This window comes from Drosophila innubila (assembly GCF_004354385.1).
Source record: "Drosophila innubila isolate TH190305 chromosome 3R unlocalized genomic scaffold, UK_Dinn_1.0 2_E_3R, whole genome shotgun sequence".
In the NCBI taxonomy this organism is placed as follows: domain Eukaryota; kingdom Metazoa; phylum Arthropoda; class Insecta; order Diptera; family Drosophilidae; genus Drosophila; species Drosophila innubila.
This window is the reverse complement of record NW_022995380.1, coordinates 9,854,973-9,875,275: the sequence shown is the minus strand read 5'-3', so window position 1 is coordinate 9,875,275 and position 20,303 is coordinate 9,854,973. Positions and strand designations below refer to the sequence as shown.

General features: G+C 39.7%; 1 protein-coding gene across 2 annotated transcripts in view; it reads right to left on the bottom strand.

The window, feature by feature from the left end:
• The window catches only part of LOC117791834 (rho GTPase-activating protein 7), a 99,487-nt gene that overhangs the window by 52,303 nt on the left and 26,881 nt on the right, over nt 1-20,303 (bottom strand). For both annotated transcript variants that reach the window (XM_034631731.1, XM_034631732.1), the window contains one exon: nt 15,011-15,056. The gene's annotated coding sequence lies outside the window, so the exon portion shown is untranslated. The remainder of the gene's footprint in view (nt 1-15,010; nt 15,057-20,303) is intronic.

Genomic DNA, 20,303 nt, shown 5'->3' with positions numbered 1-20,303 from the left:
TTAGTTTCCTGTAGGCTGTGTCAATTCGTCTTAGCTGAATGAGTTGACAGATGTGTTGAAAATCAAGCCATGTTAATTTTAAATCCATTTAAAAACATAGGATTGCGTATTGATTACCAACACCATCGTACTCATAGTCAGGGACAAGGACAAGGACGCATTGTGCAAATACTCGAGACAAAAGTTTCACACAATTGACGGCATTAGTGTTTGGCTCTTTGACGCTTTTCGATAGCCACTCAACGGCTGGCGATTAGTGGATGTGGAGCTAACAGATGCTAAGACAACATGGCGAGGAGTGAGTGCTTCACCTGCAGCTGTTTGAATTGAGTTTCAATTGTTTGGCAGACGGACGGACGGACAGACGGACGGACAGTCGGTTGGGCAGGCAGTGCGTGGTCGGGGCTATTGGCAAAGGCCAAGTTAATGAAAATATCATTACAGTTTAGCCCAGAGCGTAACAATAAATTTTGTCTAAAAAAAAGAAATATGAAAAAAAGGCGCGCTCACGTCCACAGTCCACAGTCTGCGCGTGTCCCACTCAGTTTATTGACTCATGAAATATGAGCACTTCTTAGGGTGTGTACACTGTACACTGTTGAGGTACGGCATGGACCTCACTCTCTTCCACTCTTTTGGAGGTGCGTGCTAAGCTCACATTAATCTCAAAAACGCTCAGCGAATTCAGCTCAAATTCTGCGCGTGCTTCTCCAAAAGCTCCCCGAACTTCGTCTCGTGAAGATTAAGCGGCAAAAGTGCGCAATCTACGAGCTGCTGTCAATTTGACAAATGCCCAAAGCTCGGCGATTGTGACAGTTTTAGTGAATTCGTAATTAAGCATGAGCACACATGCATAAATACGAGTAAGAGTGCGAGTACGAGTGTGAGTATGAGTATGAGTATGAGTGCGAATGCGATTATTCGCAGCATAAAGACAATGTGTTGATTTTGGCAAATAAAAATATAAACATCGTGCCACATTGGGCGCTGAATCGTTGCCACAACACACACACACAGAGACTGTCGGGATGACAAATTGCTAACATCACATCGGACTCGCATGCCACTTGCGCATTTTAAATCGCTGCCACTGAAGGTAATTAAAATAATGCAGAAAAGGTGTCAAGGACTTGCGACGTCAAGTGAATTTTAAATTGTAACAAATTGACGCGCACAGTGGGACAACCAGACAGTTGGACAGTCGTTTAGTTGTGGCAGCCCCGCATGTCAGCATGTGAGCGCTGATTTAGCATATTGGCTTGTCAGTTGCAACAATGAGATATTGTTTTGAGATAGGAGTGTGTGTGCGCTTACACTTTGTATACTTATTATAATCACTTGGTACATTTAAAGCGATCGTATGTTCACGCATAAATTCAATTTAATTTTTAACTTGTGCGAAATCGTGGCAATTCCAAGATTTGAATATGTATTTCGAAAGCACGCTGCGTATACGCATGATTATGAATATAAATTATACCCACACTTAACCCTGGCTTTTGTTTATCTGTCAACAAAATTACCAAATATTGCAAAAATTATGTCAAATGTTTCTTTGTCCTACAACTGTTGAGTTATTGCTATCAGATTCAATTATTTTAATTATTTGAATGTCGATATACAAATATCTACACTGCGTATACTTTTAAATTTTATTTGCACCCCTTTAAGCTTATTTTATATTCCCTTAAAAATGTTCAAAATTTGTTGCAATGTCAAGTCTCAAGTTTGTCATATTCAACTTCTCAGCCCACGTTGCGTATGCGCAACATTCTACGATCGTAGCTCAAATTCCCATATAGCTGACATCATATTAGCACGTTCAACTTAACTTCTACCAATACATACTCACATTTACACACACACACACATGTACATTGACACGTATCTTTAAAGTTTATCTGAGTCGCATGAAAAAAACAGTTCAGCAAATTTGCATAATTTACCTGTAACGAAACAAGAGAAACATAAATTATTTTGGGGTAACTGCAAAATGGAGGTGTACTGTTTTTATTTTTTATACTATATATATAGCGTATTTAAAACTATAGCCACACCTTGTGCAATAAATTGTAGACATTTCGCTGCCACACACATAGTAATTAAATGCACTAAAAAATGATATAAACTCTTATCGATTAAAGGCGACGGTTTGCGAAATCTTCGTTGTTGTTATTGCTGTTGTTGTTGTTGTTGTCGTCCACTCGCGTCTTGTGTTGAGAAGACGTGTGCACTGCCGGCAACTTCATTGACAAATAAATTGAATATTCGTTTCCCAAAAAAACAAAAATGCACGCCCTGTAGGCAGCCTTAAGCAGCGGCAGCAACAACAGCAACTACAACAGCAACAACATCGGCAGCAACAACATCTGCAACATACATGCTCATAACTCGACATTGGCTTCCTGCACAATATGCAACATTTTGCTGCACGTCCGGATGTTTACAACAAAATAAACAACAGGGCGTTCGATCGAACACACACACACACATAACGCATTCATTTGAATGCGCACTCATTTCAGATTTCGAATCAAAATCAAAATCAAAATCGATACTCGTAACTTGTTACTTGTTACAGTTTTGTTTACTTTTGTGCAGCGCTTTGTGCACTCTGATCAAAGTCACATGGAAATTTATTATATAACATAAGCCCGTTAACAACAACAGCTCCCAGCTCGACATAGGCCCCATCAATGATTGGGCGCAATCAATCAGTCCGTAAATGATTTGATCAATTCCAATTGGAGTCGATGCAGCCGCTGCTAATCTGCCAGTTGACCCAGTTGACTCCTCAGATCTATGCACTAATATCTATCAATCGATCCATCTAAATGTAAGATAAAAGCATTTTCTCAAGCAACTTGTGCAGGTGAATGCACTCGTACTATATACGTATTCGTATTCGTATTCCAATAGGTATTCATATTCGTTTTTCTTATTTTGTTTACTAATGAATAGCACAATGGCATACCGCAAGTGCGTTGAGAGATCTGTTTGAAGAGCTTTGCTTGTAATTGTTCTCTAAACGATTGGGCGAGGGCTTGTCGTCCGTCGTCCGTCGTCCGTCGCCGTCGTCCGTCGTCTGCGGTTACGCCATGTGGCTTTTGGGTCGTCATAATGAGGTGCCAAAGGTAAATAAGCTGCACCAATACTCGCCTCCATTTTTCTAGCTGCCACACATTTGTTTTCTTCTTTACATCCTCCTCTCTATGCAGCGTTCTTTAATGAGCTTTTGAGAAAATCTCAGGCACATGTTTGAGTAATTAGTTTACATTTGTAAGTAAGCTTTCCTCTGACAAGATCGTTTATGGGTGTCTATTAAAGTAGTTTGCGAACCAGATTATCCCAATCTCCCTTGACTTTCTTTTTACTAGAATGTTGCAATTAAATTCTATTCTCTTCTCAGCTGCTTCTTATTTGATAATTGAATATTATTTCAAAGTTTGTCGCTCAATTTTCTCACATTCTCAGCGCCAAGACAAACACAGCTGCTGCTTTCATTTGAACTGGCAATTGTTTAGAAATTGCTGGCCCCAAAAAAACATATTTCAATAAATACTCGTTACTCGTTTACTCGAGTAGATGGGAAAACCATTCGGCATGACTGCAGATTGGGGACGCATCATCGATATCCAATTTGTTTGTTTTCCTTATATTTATATTTTTGTAGTTTTTTTGGACAAAAGCGCAATCTGTTGATAGAATTGTAACAACTGTAGTCGCATAAATAAAGATATTTTGATTTATGCTGCGACGATGATTATGAAATTGTTGTTAGAACTCTTGAGGGGAACTTAACGAAGTAAGATCCAATAGATGCAACTGGTTGCCGCATACCGTGCCGCATGGATTTGCATGTCTAGCGCCAATAATTCTAAGGTGTGCACTCCGATGATATTTGAAGTGGTTGGTGGTGCGCCAAGATGTCGACGTTTGATATGGCGCAATGCGAATGCGAATGCGAATACGAATAAGAATAAGACAACGAATACGAGTAGAAGAAATCGCAATCGGAATCGCAATCGCAAAGGTAACTGGCAATCTGTGGGCCCATCCATCGATGTGAATGTGAATGGGAATGGGAATGTGCGTGGAATTGTTAGTTTCTGCAATTGCAATTAAAAGCAACCACAGCTGCAATCTTTGAGCATGGCTTTTGTGCATGTAAGCGGCACTTTTTGAAACTCTCTTGCTTATCAAGCAGCATGTTGTTGCTGTTGTGATTGCAATTGGTATTGTTGTTGTTGCAGATGCAAGAGTCGATTGGAACACCGGCACGCAAATAACCAACGCACGCCCAGCTTTAATCCCAGTCACAGTCCCAGTCACAGTCCCAGTTTCATTCCCAATCCCACTTTAAGCACAAGTGAAAATCATTCGTGAGTCACAGTCGGATTCAGAGTCGCCACAGACAAAAGCCTCATTAGGTGTAGTAGTCTGTAACATTATCTTTGCGTTTGCTCTCAGTCTGTCTGAGAGTCTGAGATCGGGACAGGGAATGAGTTTGTTTTTCCTAGGCTCGTTTCAATTTCAGCGTTGGCGTTGAAAGCGCGTCGAGCACTCCTCTTTAAGTACATAGTTATAGTCATTGCAGGAGCAGCCAGCAACTTGATCATCGTGTTGATCATGAAGCGAATTATGCTATTTGCGTAAATTATTGTCAAGTGCTTCGGCATGGCAAATCATAGATTAAAATCAACTGACTTGCTTTTCACGCCAATCACAGGCTGGAAGTTTATTTAAAAGTTCAGGTGACCCACAAAATAAAGTTCATACTCAATTTGTTGTTGTCATGGCCTATTAAAATATAATACTTTATTCGAATAACTTGTGCCAGTTTTGTGGTGCAGGCGCAAAAAAAAAAAAACAAAGCCAAAGAACGGCAACTTTCTTATTAAGAATTATATATGTGTATTTGCAATAATAATGAAAAGCCATAAAAAATGATACTTATATGAGGTCCAGCTACCCCTTGAAGAAGTTGGAGTCGTTGTTGCTGTTGTTGCCGTTTCTGTCTTCTCCAAATTTGACCCAGAAATGGGAATGGGAATGGGATGGGAATGGGTATGGGCATGGGATTCTCTGCTGCAGTTGCTGTTACGCGGAAGTTCTTGGTCTGTGGTGCTGGTGGTGCAGTGGTGCCTTTCGTCGCGTATTAATAAATTTAATGACTCAATTTGTAATGAAAAATGTGGCTGGGTCTTAACCCAGCTTGTTTGCTCTGCAGTCGTGAGCTCCACTTGCGAATTTTGCCATAATTTTGCTTAAATTGCGGACATCGGCATCGCCTTCGACTTCGCTTCAAAAATAATATTGACTTTCTGTTTGGTTGTAATCAAAAGACCATTCAGCGGATGTAAATTCGTAAATTCTTTTCAGTTAATTTTACATAAATTGCACAATTTAGCGATTCTTTGGGCTTTGTTCTTCGGGCTAAGAATCTGAGTGCGTATCCATAATATTTAAATAAATATCAAGTCTGTAGACGACATAAGAAGCAAACTCGAAACAGCTTCAAAACTTGATTTGGGATTTGTTTTTGTTTTGTTTCGCTTTTGTTGTTTATCGTATACAAAATTTTATTTGCCATACAACAAAATTCACTTAATTGCAAATTGTGTTACAAGCAACAACAACAATGATAATAACAATAACGATAACAACAACAACGTTGATAACCACATTCTTTTTAGCTATTTTGAGCGCTTTTATTTTTATGGGGCGGAGCAAATGGCAAAATATAAAACAACAACAACAGCTGAAAAGTGTCAATAGGCCACAGCGCATAAATTTTACTAATTAACATTTATTGTTTGCCGATTGTACAACAACAGCAACAAGCTATAAAAACGGTATTCAATTTGTTTGTCATAAAATTTTATGAGTTTGCAATTTTTCTATTGTAAATAAAAAGCATAAATTTGCGTGTTGCTGAAAGACAGCGACAATATTTGTCAAATACTTTGAAATTATTGTCAATAAAGGACTTTAATTTAATAGTGCACGCATGCTCGACTAAAAGATACTCATTGTGCAGTTATGAAGGCAGGGAGTGAAAATATATTAATATTTCTAGATATTTTCATTCATGTTTTTTATTCAAATCATTTTCCAAGTTTTTTTATTTATTTATTTCCAAGCATTAGCATGCGCATGACATTGTTTCTAATGTCTTTGATAAGCAGTGTAAACATCAGCGTCCATTTGCATTGTAATCAGCACTCGATCCGAGTTGTTTCAACGGAGTGTCTCAACGGCCTCTCAGTAAATGAAGACTGGCGACTGGTAATTAACCCAGTGCATTATTGACCGTAACTCTATACAAATACAATAAAAATTTTATATAACGCAGACACAACACACAATTTAAAGTTATTTAAAAGCAATGTATGACAACGTCTGAGCGGGTTGAGGATCAAATTGATATGATTGAGGCAATGGCAATGCAATGCGTGTTGTCTTTGTCTTAGCAGTGGTTATTATTGTTGTTGTTGTTGCTGTAAACAAACTAATTAAAACTGACACTGACAGCTGATGACAATTTACGCAGCTGCCGCTTTTAAAGGGACACAGAAAGTGTTCGCATTCGAGCTTAGCTTCAAGTGAGCTGCGCCTTGAGTTTCTCCACAAGAATTTATGGTGACTGAACACTCTCTGACCAGCCCCCCCCTCCCCCACACCCTTCTCTTTAACTACATATATAATAAATGTCACTGCATTGCATTTGTTCAATTGAAATGTTGCACGCGTAATTGCAAAAAACTTCAGCTGCACTTTAAAGCAGGCATAACAATCGACCAAAGAAGCAGCAACTATAAAAACAACAGCAACAGCAGCAGCAACAGCAACTGTGGCATCAACAACGGCAGCAGACGAATTAAAATAGAAATGCAATTCAAAAGCCGATCAGTTAAATTAGCGGCAACTGCGCGCGGCATACAAATTGATGATTGCCACAAGCAAATGAGGCACTGGCAACATGTTGCCAACAGCTGTTGCTGCCGCTGCTGCTGCTGCTGACAACACATGTTGCCCAGATTGCGTCTAGGCAGCTGTATCGTATACGACTAGCAATCACTCTAATTTGTTAGAACAAAGTTTTGGCAGTCAAAGTGAATATGCCCCAACTGTGGCAGGGTATCAACTTTGGCAGCAATCAGTTGCAAACAGGAGACACACCTCAGAGCAACTCGAGGCGACTTTGACGACAGTCAGTCTGGCAAAACATGCGAAACGTGGGCAAATAATTATATATGTGTTTATATATAGAGACCCACTTGGCATTGCTCTTGTTGTTGTTGTAGTTGTAGTTGTAGTTGTAGTTACTGTAATTGTTGTCTATTTGGTGTTGGCTTTTAGCGTAAATGCAAAAAACATATAAAGGAAAACAACAACATCGACTGAGAGAGGCAAACAAAGCGCATGTTTAACTTGAAATTGTTACACATTTTTGTAGGTGCTGTTGTTGTTGTTGCTGTTGTTGTTGCAACAACTGAGCAAGCAACCGTCCAGTGACAATCATAATTTTTCATAACTCAACCGGTTTTTCGGCGAGCCTGACTGACGTTTATGTTGCTTGTTTTTTGTGCTAGCGGCAGTTTTTAACTTTTTTTTATATGCCAACATTTTGTTGTGCGACTGTCTGTGTGTGTGTGTGTGTGTGTGTCGTCGGTGTTGGCGTCTGCGTCCGCATCTACTACAGCTACTTACAAGAAACCGCTAAGCGGCAAGTCGATGTCGTGCTCATTGCACAAAAGAATAATGTGGCATGTGTTTGGCCCGTAATTACCTGTGGGTACACACGCACTTATACCCGCTCACACTCACACACACACACACTCAGACATTTGTGTATGCATGTTGTGTTGTGTTTTGGCTCGATCGCATAATTAGCCGCATTTTTATTTCATTTTGTGGCTGAAGCTGCCGCAGTGAAGGCCCTTGTCTCAAGGTACAAGTATTTTGTTAATAAAACATGTTGTTTGCATAATATTGTTATTGTTATTATTATTATTGTAGTTGTTGTCGGGCAGTTTTATAGATTTCTGACTGTCAAGGTGAGAGGAGCTTATAGGTAGCATTGAAATTATTCCCTTAAATATAAGTATTTAATATGTATATTCGTTTTTTCTTAAGCTTGAACAATTTCTCATGACATTTGGTAATTTCGACCGACATCTGTAGTCTATAATTTTCAAACATTCAAGTGCCCATCATGCTCGGCATGCCACAACCATTTTTCTTGGCTAGCTTGTGAAAGGAAGTTGGCAACAACAACCATCTGAGTATTGCCAAAAAGGCCGTGGAACTTGGCCAGCTCTGGAAGACAACAACATGAAAAACTATTGCAGCTGCAATTACTCGCACTTCAAAATGCCAACATTTTGCACAAAGAGAATTTTTCGACATGTTTGTTTTTTTCCCCTCTTTCTGCAACATCAACAGCAACAACAACTACAGTAACAACAGCAACAACAGCAACAAAAGGTAGCAAACAATCGTGGCAAACATCAATCATTTCAAAATTCCGCATTTGCATGCGGCAGACAGTAGCAAATGCAACAACAGCACAAATAAGACATAAATTAGCTGCAGGGTTTGTGTTAAGTTTTTAATGTTGCCCCCTCTTTAGCTTCATGGGGGTGGCAAGTGCAACACAGCTGTGCAGCGTGTTCTGTTTTGAAGCCATAAACAACAACTGCCCCTGACCGTACTGAGAACGCTTCAGTACACATTTAAAGCCATTTCACTACCAAGTTGAACTATAGACGAGACAAGTCTCGGGTGGTTTTAATAGCCAACACACCGCATGACTCACCTTCCCCTTCCTTGCGGCACAGTGCACTTCAAAAGCCCTGCATTGTCATTTGGCTACTCGTCATAGTTGCTTAACGTATTTCTGGTTCTTGTTCCTGCCTTTAAGGTGTTTTCCAGTCAACCCACACTCAGTTTTATGACAAGCCCAGTCGATCCCATTGACCACATCCGCTGCTCATTGGTGACTCACCACGGCTGTTGGCTTTCAGTTTTAGCTCTGTTTGCAAAATTTGCATTTGGCATTTAGCTAAAACGTCTCGTAAAATCTTTCATGGGGGTCAAGGTTTGAAATACTCGAATATAGACAGGTTTTTGTGAGAGACTTTTCCTCTATGGCATTCCATGCAGCTCAAACGTTCTTCTCTTTTATCACTTTCTCACTCACTTTCGTTGCAGCCTGATAAGGAAACTTGTCATCAACTGTCGTTAATGTATTGTATTTCTTTGATAATGAAAATAATTGTGACTAAAAGTGCAGGAAAGTTCTATTACACTCTAGTCGAAGAGAGGATACTCTTGGAAATCATAAAAAATAGGCAGAATGAAGATTTTGACATCTTTAATGGACTACAGTTGTATTGCAATTAGAAAATATATTAAAAATTTGAAAATTAATGAGAAGAGGCTGAGATTAACTTCCTTGACTAAAGACTTAGCAACTATTTACTTCAAGTTGGTTAATTCCACCCACTCGTACAGAAATGAGTTAAATATTTCCAAAATCAGGCAGCCAATGTGACAATAAAAATATGTCAGAAAATAAGATCCCAGAAGTTTCAGAATTATCCAAAAATAATAAAGAAAAAAGAGTTTTGTTATAATAATTATTCGAGAAATTTGTGATAAAAACTGCTAGACTGAGTTTACTTTAAAATATTATAATCTGTTCGTCTAGACTTGTCTATCAACTGGGTACTCCCACAAACAGTACTTTTATGCCAAGAGCTCATCATAATAAATAAGAATGATATCGATACTTGCCACATTGAAGAGCCTTTTCTTGTAATTTCTGCATCGCAAACGCTGATGAAATAACATTTCGCATAGCCATGACTTATGCAAAATCCAAATGCGTACAAGCGGACAGGCTTATCTCAATGAGCTGTTGCTGTTGCTGTTGAAGTTGCTGCTGTTGTCGATGAGGCCGAGCACAGTCTGGCCAAGCACGCAGCCAAGTTTTGGCTTTGGCCCGATGCGTGCAACAACAACGATATTGATAGGCGCAATTAATTATACTCGCCTCACACTGACAGTAAGCGTTTTGCTTTGGTCGCACCGTGCCGCGTCTGCCCTCACACTGCATTTGCCCCTCTCTGCCCCTGCCCATGCCCGGGTCCGTGCTCTACCTCTTCTTTTTCTTCGGCTTGGTGGATCGGCCGTCGTCGCACGTATCAATGACCAAATGACATATTAGCCTTCGTCTTAGTGTAAAAAGCCGCGATAACTTTGGCAGACGCACACGCAATGCGCTCGCCGCCAACAACAACAATAACAACAACAACAACAACAACAGCAACAGATACTAACAACAACAATGTCTCTTAGAACTGGGCGGTCAGCTAATCGTTTATTGAACCCGTCTGAAAATAATGCGCATACGCAACGTGCACCATGCAGCGAGCTATTTAACTTTTTGTGGCTGCTCTTTTCTGGTTATTTGGTTAGCCAAGTGGAGTGCACTTCCAACTGTGTCGCACCGCTGGCCCGCTGCTTGCGTTGAGTGCTCCAAATTACTACCAAATGGGCACGGGAACCCCACAGGGCGGCTCTGATTAGCAGCCGAATATGAGCTCCCTCCACCACAAAATATGCGAGGTATGTGTAGGTCTATGTCTATATGCATATGAGTTGAATGTTTATGTGCACGTTTTGTTTGAAATATGAACAACTAAGTGACTATGGAGGAGACTAGATAGTTGGTGGGTAGGGTTCACTGTCACTGGCGCCATTACAGTGCCTTCCCATGAACTTCGGCCACGTCAACAGCAGCGTGCAACTCCCACGCTATAAAGTAGCTCGTTTAGCGCATTTGTCACGTCTTTGTTGTTGTCGATGTTGTTGTTGTTGTTGTTGGTTGGTTCGTTAGTTCTGTAATGTTGTTGCACTCTTTTAGTTATTTACGAGCGCAAAGCGTGTTGTGGCTGTTTAGAATAACATATATAATGGTCTACCAAGAGCAGCCATCCCCTATGACGAGTGTCACAAACTGATAATAATAATATGGAAGGTGATAAACTTACTACTCTTATCAACAGTAATAGAATTCCCTACAGCTATGATAATACAAATATTTCAGGGAGAAAGTATATTTATAACTGAAAATTTATTAAACAAAAAATCTATATATATAAAACTCTTTGACCTGACTGACCGACTGACTGATCATTGTGAGGCCCAAGCCATAAGTAGTACAAATCTGCAGTTTTGACACAACATAACTAAGACAAATTCATCGTGAGATAAGACTTCGTTTTTGAATTTAATTTTAAATAAAATACATAAAAATTAATAGATTAAAATTTTTAAATTAGTTTATTTGGAATTTGATCAAATTTTAAATGTTGACTATCGTACACATAAAGTTTTTGTTTTAGTTTATCGTTAATATATTTTATATAATGACACAATTCAATATTCTTCCAAACCTATGCAATTGTCGGTAATTTAAATCAGTTAATGCACTTCCTGGCTCATAAACGAATGTTATTGTAAATTGCCAGTTACTACTGTGTAATCAGGCACAACAATTGCAACGGGCAACACTTATAGCAATGCCATAGACTCGAGCTTCTCCAGAGCCCTCTCAACTGATTTGCTAAACAATTACGAGTACGAATACGAGTATACTCGTACATGTATGAGTTCACTCTTTGGCAAAGCGGCAAATAGGCTGTACAAGCACTTAAGATAAAAATCTTAATAGAATTGCAAGGCGCATTGCAATACAAGTACGAGCATTCGTATACATACATACTCGTGCATACGTATACTGCAACAAAAGGCGAATACTCGCAAATAAAAGCATTGGAGTATAGAGCTAGAGCTGGAACCTAATGATATTTATCAGCGATTTATACAATTTCCATGGGGCATCATCATATTTACAAGTTAATATTTGCGCTAACAAGATTTGCCTGTGCCCCACAATGGCAACAACAAAGCTGGTGATCAGCCAATGGCTTGTCGGTTCGTCTGTCTGTCTGTCTGTCTGTCTGTTTGTCAGTCTGCCTGCAAGGAATCCCACACAAAAGGATGGCGATTGGGATTGGGATTGGAATCGGGCCAGAGAGAGAGAGAGAGAGAGAGAGAGAGAGCAAGAGCGACATGAGTAGACAAGCAAAATGCTTGTTAAAGCACAAAACATGCAGATTTCATTAAAGATATCGCGATGTCTGGAACTGCAACTCGTTGAAGGGCCCCACAACAGACCAGACCATAGGCCACTTTGCATGTAGCTGGAGAGGCGAGTCTAGGACGGATGTGGTTGTAGTTCTGGTGCAATATGTGCTCTGACCATTCTTTTTGTCTGTCTTTTGATGCGTAAATGAAGCTTCAGTGCGACGAGTTCTAATGAAGGACACAGCACGATTTTAACTCCGGGTTTGACTTCAGTTGTGGCCTAATAGTTACAGTAATAAAATGGCAATTAAGTGTATTTATGGTCAGAACGATGGCGTTGTGTTACGTTACGGCCTGGTCATCCTTTTATGCGTGCCAACAATAAAAAGGCTTGTTTACCCATGTAACAACAACTTCATATGTATAGAGAAGCCCTGGAACTCCTTTAGGCCAACTTCTACTGCGCTTTTTGGCATTGGATTGTATATAGTATTTAGGGTTTGTCTGGGCGATAGCTTGTTTATGTTTATTGTATGCATAAGTTTGTGCTATTTTATAGTTTTATAGCTTACACATGTCCAATTCGTAGGTGGGCAGGCGTTGCCCAGTTTACGTTTATTGATTTTAAGTGTGAGTTTATGCTCTCCCTCTCTCTATCTCACTCATGTGCCAAAGATGGACTCAGATTGCGGCATGCAACAGGTCCATATAGCCAAACAACTTTTCAATTCGTTCTGCATGTCAAGTTCATAAGCAGCGCACACAATTAACATACCCGAAAGGGGAAGGGTATGCAGGAGGAGTCAGAGTTGGAGTCGGAGTCGGAGTCATGCTGTGACTTGTAATGGGAATGCATCCTAATCCGATGCGGACTTTCATTCTTGGCAGCAGCATAACAAAAGTGGCGTTAAGATTAACGCAAATCAAAGCAACAGGCGGGCATATTTAGACGCGTTCTGGTTAAATCAGAAAACAAGAGCGACACATTATGACTGCTCGACTTGGCAGGAATCAATTTAAAAGATATTACAATGCTTGGCTTAATAAACAAGCTAAATAAGCTACACAGATGGTAATTGTGTTCAAATTATACATATTCTGAATCAAGAATTGCTTTCATTTGACTTTGCTAATATCGAAATACTATAACTATTATTTTAAAATCATTGACATGCCTAAAATAACCTTTGTTTGTTATATTCATATTATATAAGTGATTACTCAGCAATGGTAATATAATTTTGTAAAATGTTAAAATTATACATATTCTGAATCAAGAATTGCTTTCATTTGACTTTGCTTAAATCGAAATACTATAACTATTATATAAAAATCATTGACATGCCTAAATTAACCTGTGTTTTCTTGTTAAATTCATATTATATGTATTATTACTCAGCAATCGATTTGATCTTAAAATATTATTAAATTGCAACGGAAATTCGACGCGTTCATTCACTGGAATTGATTGAATGCATAAAAATTTGTTATTAAGTGCAATGAATTTCATATATCAAGTCATCTCAAATGAGTCATGAGCCTTGGCAAAAAAAACAAAAACATTCAAAGCAAAGCACATCACGAGGCGTATGCGTAATATTACTGAGCATGCTTAGTATGCTTTTACAGATGACTGATCTCTTTCTCTCTCTCTTTCTCGCTCTCTCATTCGCGGTCTTAAAAGCTGGTTCTGATCTTCTGGGTGACAGAAGCGCCGCCGCATTCACTTCAGTTGGCGCTTTATGGGCCGCCTTTATCTGCGCTGTCATTTATGGTTATTTAAAAGTGTTAGTTATCATGGTTGTTATTGTTGTTTGTCGTTGTTGTTACTGCTGTCGTCATTGTTGTTGCTGGTTTCTTTGGATATTCGAGAGCCCGCAAGCTAAAGTTGTTTTCACCTTTTACGTTCAACTCGTTTAGAAATTAATGCGAATTCGATTTTGAAATGTGTTTGGCGAGTTTGACGAGCTCTTTCTGCGATTTTGACTCACAGAAATTTCGCAAGAATCTTAAGGCGACGCAGAGGGTGAATAATATGTACATTGTACAAACAGTTGGGGAGCAACAGTAGCAACAACTGTTCGTTTGTTCGCTCGGTTGTTGGTTCGTTCGTTCGGTTGTTGCATATTTGCATAAGAATTAGAAAACCCGCCGAGCGACAAGGCACGCAGAAATCTTGTTCGGCATGGGGCATGTGGCGGCCATATAAAGTCGGCGGCACACACAAAAATAACTCTCGTGTCTACACCTTCAACAACGACGACACGACCAAACTGGCCCATCAAAGCCGCCAGAGGCAACAGCAACAACAACAGCAACAACAACACAAATGGCAACATTAGCGCAAATTTCAACGGCGCACAATTTGAATTTGATTTTGTTGTGCGACACACACACACACACGTACACTTATAGAGATGAGAAACACGTTTGTTGTATATATTTATTTTGTTTCGGTTTTTTGGGCATTTTAATATGCATACAGCAACAACAACAGCAACTCTAGAAAGACAGACAGACAGACATATTACATTAGCCAGGTCTCTCGGGCCTGGTCTGGTCTGGTCTCTGCTCTGGCCTGGCCTGGCCAATGACTTCGAAAACATGTGTTGATTAACATAAATGATTTCTGTCTGCCTCACAGCATGTTGTTGTTGTTGTTGCTGCTGCTGCTGGTGTCTCAGCTATTTGTAAAAAATATTTTTGAAAATCTTTATTGCTATTTGGTGTCAAAATGCGAATAGCTTCGTTTGACATCAGCAGCTGGCGCAAATATTTATTGATTTAATTGGCATATTTGTTCATCATGTTTTGCAATTTGTGAAACCGAAAAAGAAAATCCATTACGTACCTTTTTTGGTTGCAATTTTCATGCAAATTTTACTCCCAACTGCCAGCTGCAAAGAGAGAAAGGTAAAAAGAGTCAATCAAAGCTTCGAACTTAGAATACAAATTAGCTCACACTTTTATTTATGATAATGTTAATAATATATTTGCCTAAATATATCTTAACAACTATTTATAGATAGCGCATTAATTTCAAATAGTGTCCGAAATTAGCATGCTGTCAATGCTTGAAACAATTCATTAAGAAAGCTAATGGTATTCGATACATTGAATATTTGAGAGATGCTTGCCAAATATATTCTCAAATTTTGCAATACAATCGTCTGACATTGGCGCAGTCAACGGATCGGAACGGAACGGAACCAGACGTCATTTGAAATATAAATCACAACACGTAGCACATCAGGTTTCTCCATGGTCAGCAGAGTCCGGCAGTCGTTCAGTCAGTCTGTCAATCATTCAGTTTGTAGAATTTCTAAACTGGTTGAGCTAGACAAAAGGCCAGATATACTAAATGCAAGCCGGAGTTCAACAAATTCCAGTAGGCGCTCAACTGTTTTTACTTTCAAATGCCGCGCATATTTCTCATGCAACAGCAACAACAACAACAACAACAACAACAACAACTTGCAACTTGCAACTGGCTACTTGCGTGAACTGTTGGTCCATTGGTAGGTCTGGATAATTTGCGTGTGTTAATTGAGACTAAATGGCAGCTGGCAATTGATGGCGGCCCTAACGCTTTGATTAATTATAGACAGACTGTCATAATTTACATTGCAATGAAGCCAGCAAAAGAGATACAGAGAGGGAGAGAGAGAGAGAGAGAGAGTGCGACTGACAGACTGACAGTTGTGACTTTTAATTTGTTGTTCTGGTAATTGTGTTGCAACATTGTAGGACAAAAAGCATGCAGCATATTTATTCTGCCGCTGGCATGCAAGAATTCAATTAGGAGATGGAAAAATGTTGCACAATGAAAATGAAAGCGTTGCACGTTTGTTATTGTAACCCACAAAATATGTCGAATGCCACTTGAGGCAACGCGTCGAGACGCGACAAATCATCATCAGCAGATTTACTTTTCAAGAATTAATCCGCCTGAGATGAGAGATGAGAAAATAATGCCAACTCATTGCCTAATCAAAAGTAAGAGTAAAGAAATTGTTAATAAAGTTGCCAGCAGCAGCAGCAGCAGCAAAAAAGCACTATAAACAAATACAAACAGCGTAACAAATACAAAAACAAACACAAATATAAATATAAATATAAATAAAACTACAATCAACAATGAAAACAAATAATCGTTGGCTGCGCATTAACCCATTTTTTTATTTTTGCTATTGCCACAGTTGAAGTCGAGATAGAGAGAGAGGGAGAGAGAGAAAGAGAGAGAGAGAAGTGTTTGCGTGCCTGGAGCTTATTGATCAGAGCCACGTGATCGAATCAGCAGCAGCAACAACAACAACAGCAACAACAGCAATCGAAGCTGTGGCAGTTGCAACTACTGACACACCTATAGACGCTGCCACAACGGTTGCAATAATGAGCAACTGCCAGCTATATAGATAAGACAATTGTGTGGGTGCCGTTTGCCGATTCCCGATTGCCGTTAGTGCCATGCCACAAACCGTTGAAGCCACCTGCATTCGGTCTCAGCAAATTTGAAAGCCTGCCAATCAGCTGAATAAGACAAAAAGGCAGAAAGGCAAACAATACTCAAACTCACAGATTGCCACAGCGTGTGACTGCCAAAAATGTTTGAATGCAATGCACACACGATTTTCTGTTATGCATTTCAAATGCAAATTGGTTTTGAAAGGTAATTGATCCCCGCTTGGCTCCAATTGCTCCAGTCAACCCAATGACAGAATAATTCTCTGCGACTTTCAAATGCAGACACAGGAAATACAAAAAAAACATAAATAAATACACGATTTCTGGACCCTGTACTTGAAAACTTGAAGGGTAAAATAAGTATGCCAAAAAAAGGGGCGTAAAAGGGGAAGTAGTGCATAAATTCTTGATAGAACTTTATTTGAATTTCTCTTAAGAATATTACTCATTTTACTTAGATTATTTTAAATGTTAATTGTCTTCTTATACAGCATAAGTAAAGGGTCTCTTTTAGTTGAGTTTGCTCGACTGCAGTCATTCCAACTAGTTTGATCTGATTTTGTATGCTGGCTGCAAAACACAGTAAACAAAATATAAAAATAAATTAAATAAACTCTGCACGCTTTGTGGCACATTTATAACTTTGAACTTGACAGGGCCAAATGATCGTTTTATGGCCAACTCAACTCTTTGTGGACCTCTCGCTTTTTGATATGACAGCGTTAATTGATTTTCATTTTCATTTAAATTTTCCATGCGTTTTCCCCAGCTATTCTTGATTTTCTTTTTCGTCTACGCATCGTTGAGAAATTAGAAACTTATCACGACAAAGAAGCAAACTTCTTTCTATTGTTGGCTGTTCTGTCTGTTGATAATCGGGTTAAACGCTTCATTACGCATGCAGGCAAGCGTTACAAATTAACCCAGTTATTTATGATTATTTAGTCTTTAATTTTGGTTGCATTTGAAAATGATTTAGAAAAGATAAAGCCTCGAATTCAGTGAGAAATTCTCTCATGCTGACTCTTTGATTCCATTCGACTTTGAGCTTTGTTAGTCTACAAAATCATAGTACGTTCGGTGAGAGTATAGAATGTATCATGTAAATTGCATAATCATTGGGCAGCTGGGCAGCTGGTCACATGGACAGCAGCCTGACCAGTCTAATGCATTGGGGATGGTCAGATAGATATTCTTTTGCTGGCCAAAACAAGTTTCAAGTGTTCAGCTTGCTCCATTTTCCACCTGGTAATTGGCCAGGCAATTGCAAATTGCAATTGTGTTGCCTGTTTGCCCCATCAGTTTGATGCCTCAGTTTGATAATGGCCAATGCCAAGGCATGCAATTTTAACGGTTGCAAGCTGTCAAAGCTGCACAAAGAGAACTCGTGGGAGAGCGACTGATGGAGGGAGATAGAAGGCCAGAGAAATGGAGAGAGAGGGAGGGATAGGGATTTGCTAATGTGTTAATGATAATTCCAAGGGGCAACAAACTGTTTCATGTTTCAAATGCCCCCATAAAACTGTCCAGGAATCACGTGTTTAGACCTCTTAGAAATACTTGCATTTTCTTAAACGAATTTATATGGAATTATAAAATGAATGGATAGCGTAATTGGCGTCATAAAATTAGCGAGAAATACAAAAATACACAGAAAACAAAGTGTTATGTGCGACAATTGCCATCGACAATTAGGCGCATTTTGTTGTCGACACTTTTCAATTGCCTGCCGCCTCTTGGCTTCCCCCTTTCGGGCCAGGCCAACTCAGCCAGCTGGCGATTGCATTGAATTCCCCAAAAACGAAAAATTGTGAAATAACAACAACAACAACAACCACAACAACAACAACAATTTGAGCTGCACAAAAATGCGACTCGCAACTGCGACTGAGGCTGAAACAAAGAGACTGCTTTTAGCTGCAGTCTTAGCCTGGTCAAGCAGACCTGTCATTTTATTAGTGGTGGGTGGTTTGGCAATTGTATAAGTACACAGTGAATTTGTTTCACACACTTCATTAAGGCGAAACAAATAAATAAATTAACTTTTTATTGTGCAATCGATCGACGAACGACGATCGAAATTGTCAACACAATAACAATAATATGAGTCTAAGCCTAATGAAGGTTAATGGACAGCAAAGTGCAGTTGAAAATTGTCCAAAACTTCAAACTTCAAACTGCAATCATAGCCATGAATGAAACGAGTAGCTGAGTTAAGCTGACAGAGCAGAGAGGGGAGATTGAAGTGTTGTGTTGTGAGTAATGCAAAATAAACACAGTTAATAAATCGATCGAATTTCATTAATTGTAAAATAAACTGGAAACCAAAGAGAGGCTGTTGAGTTGGCTTTTGAGTTTGGCATTTGGTTTATAAGTGTCTTGAGGAAGCGTAGACAACAATCATGCGGATGAGAAATGCGCGGCGAGGCGACTCTCGGTGGCAAGTTGGCGACTGCATGCCAATGGAAGGCTGCCACATAGACACAGACACAGAGACACATCTGATGAACGCATTGGCATGCGTGTGTAGTGCAGCTACAGCTACAGCTACAGATACAGATACATTACTAGACACACACAGATACAGATACATACAGTGTGCTGGCATTGTTGATTGGTAGGCTGTTAACTGGCGACGTTAATTTCACTTTAACAAACATTTCGCTTGTCTCCGACTTCGTCTCCGTCTCCGCCTCTGTCTCCATCTGCAGATGCAGCGACCACAGCGAGAGGCGGAAGACAGCAGAGATGGGGGCAGAGCGAGAGGCAATCGAAGACTTTTGTGGCTTTCAGCCTGATGTCTGCTTGTCTGTGACAGATCATATAGAAATGTGTTGCATTTTTAATCAAAACGATCGATCAAACGGTAGTTTTATGTTTGACTCTTCCCTCCTCACACAGCCACGGACATGGACACACACAGACACACGCACACACATTCGCACACACACACATATCTACAACATGCCACACATGCATTTATGAAGAGAAAGAGATGTGTACGCACATATGGCGCTCACTGTCTGTTCGTCCATCTGTCTGTTTGTTTGTTTATCTAACCGGGTTGTCTGTCCGTCTGTCTGTCCGTCTGTCCCGGTGGCAGTTTCTGTGCCTGCGAATGCAGCGGTTGACATACGATACGCAACCACAGTCACAGATACAGATACAGATACTTGTGCATTGAGGCCTGCATATGTATTCATGTCTGCAATTCCATTTGAATTTGATCGATCGCCATTGAAAATGTAATTTAGCCGCGTTTGCTATTAAGGAAATTTCGAGTTGCGAGACCCAAAAAGATAAAGGATCAATTACTTTATTATTTGTTTATGGAAGGAAATTGGAGAATGCAGCTGCTTGCTAAATGATAACTCAACTCACTCATTAGCCCTTAGCCTAGGCAACCCCTAACCCTTAACCCATAACCCTCAGAGCTGTGTGGGGCATGACTTCATTGGACAACCTTGAAGTTGCAACCATTAAAAAGCCATTTACGCCTATTCTACAACCTTTTGCCGCCTGCCCCTTTTTGCCTCTTGGCCAACAAACGTTTGTTGTCGTTTTGAGTATTTACTAACATCATTACGATGAGGCTGCACAATTTCTCAAGAACTATTATAGTAACTAAACAAAATTATACAATGCGGCATGAGGAATGGGGCCGGGGTATGACCGGGAAT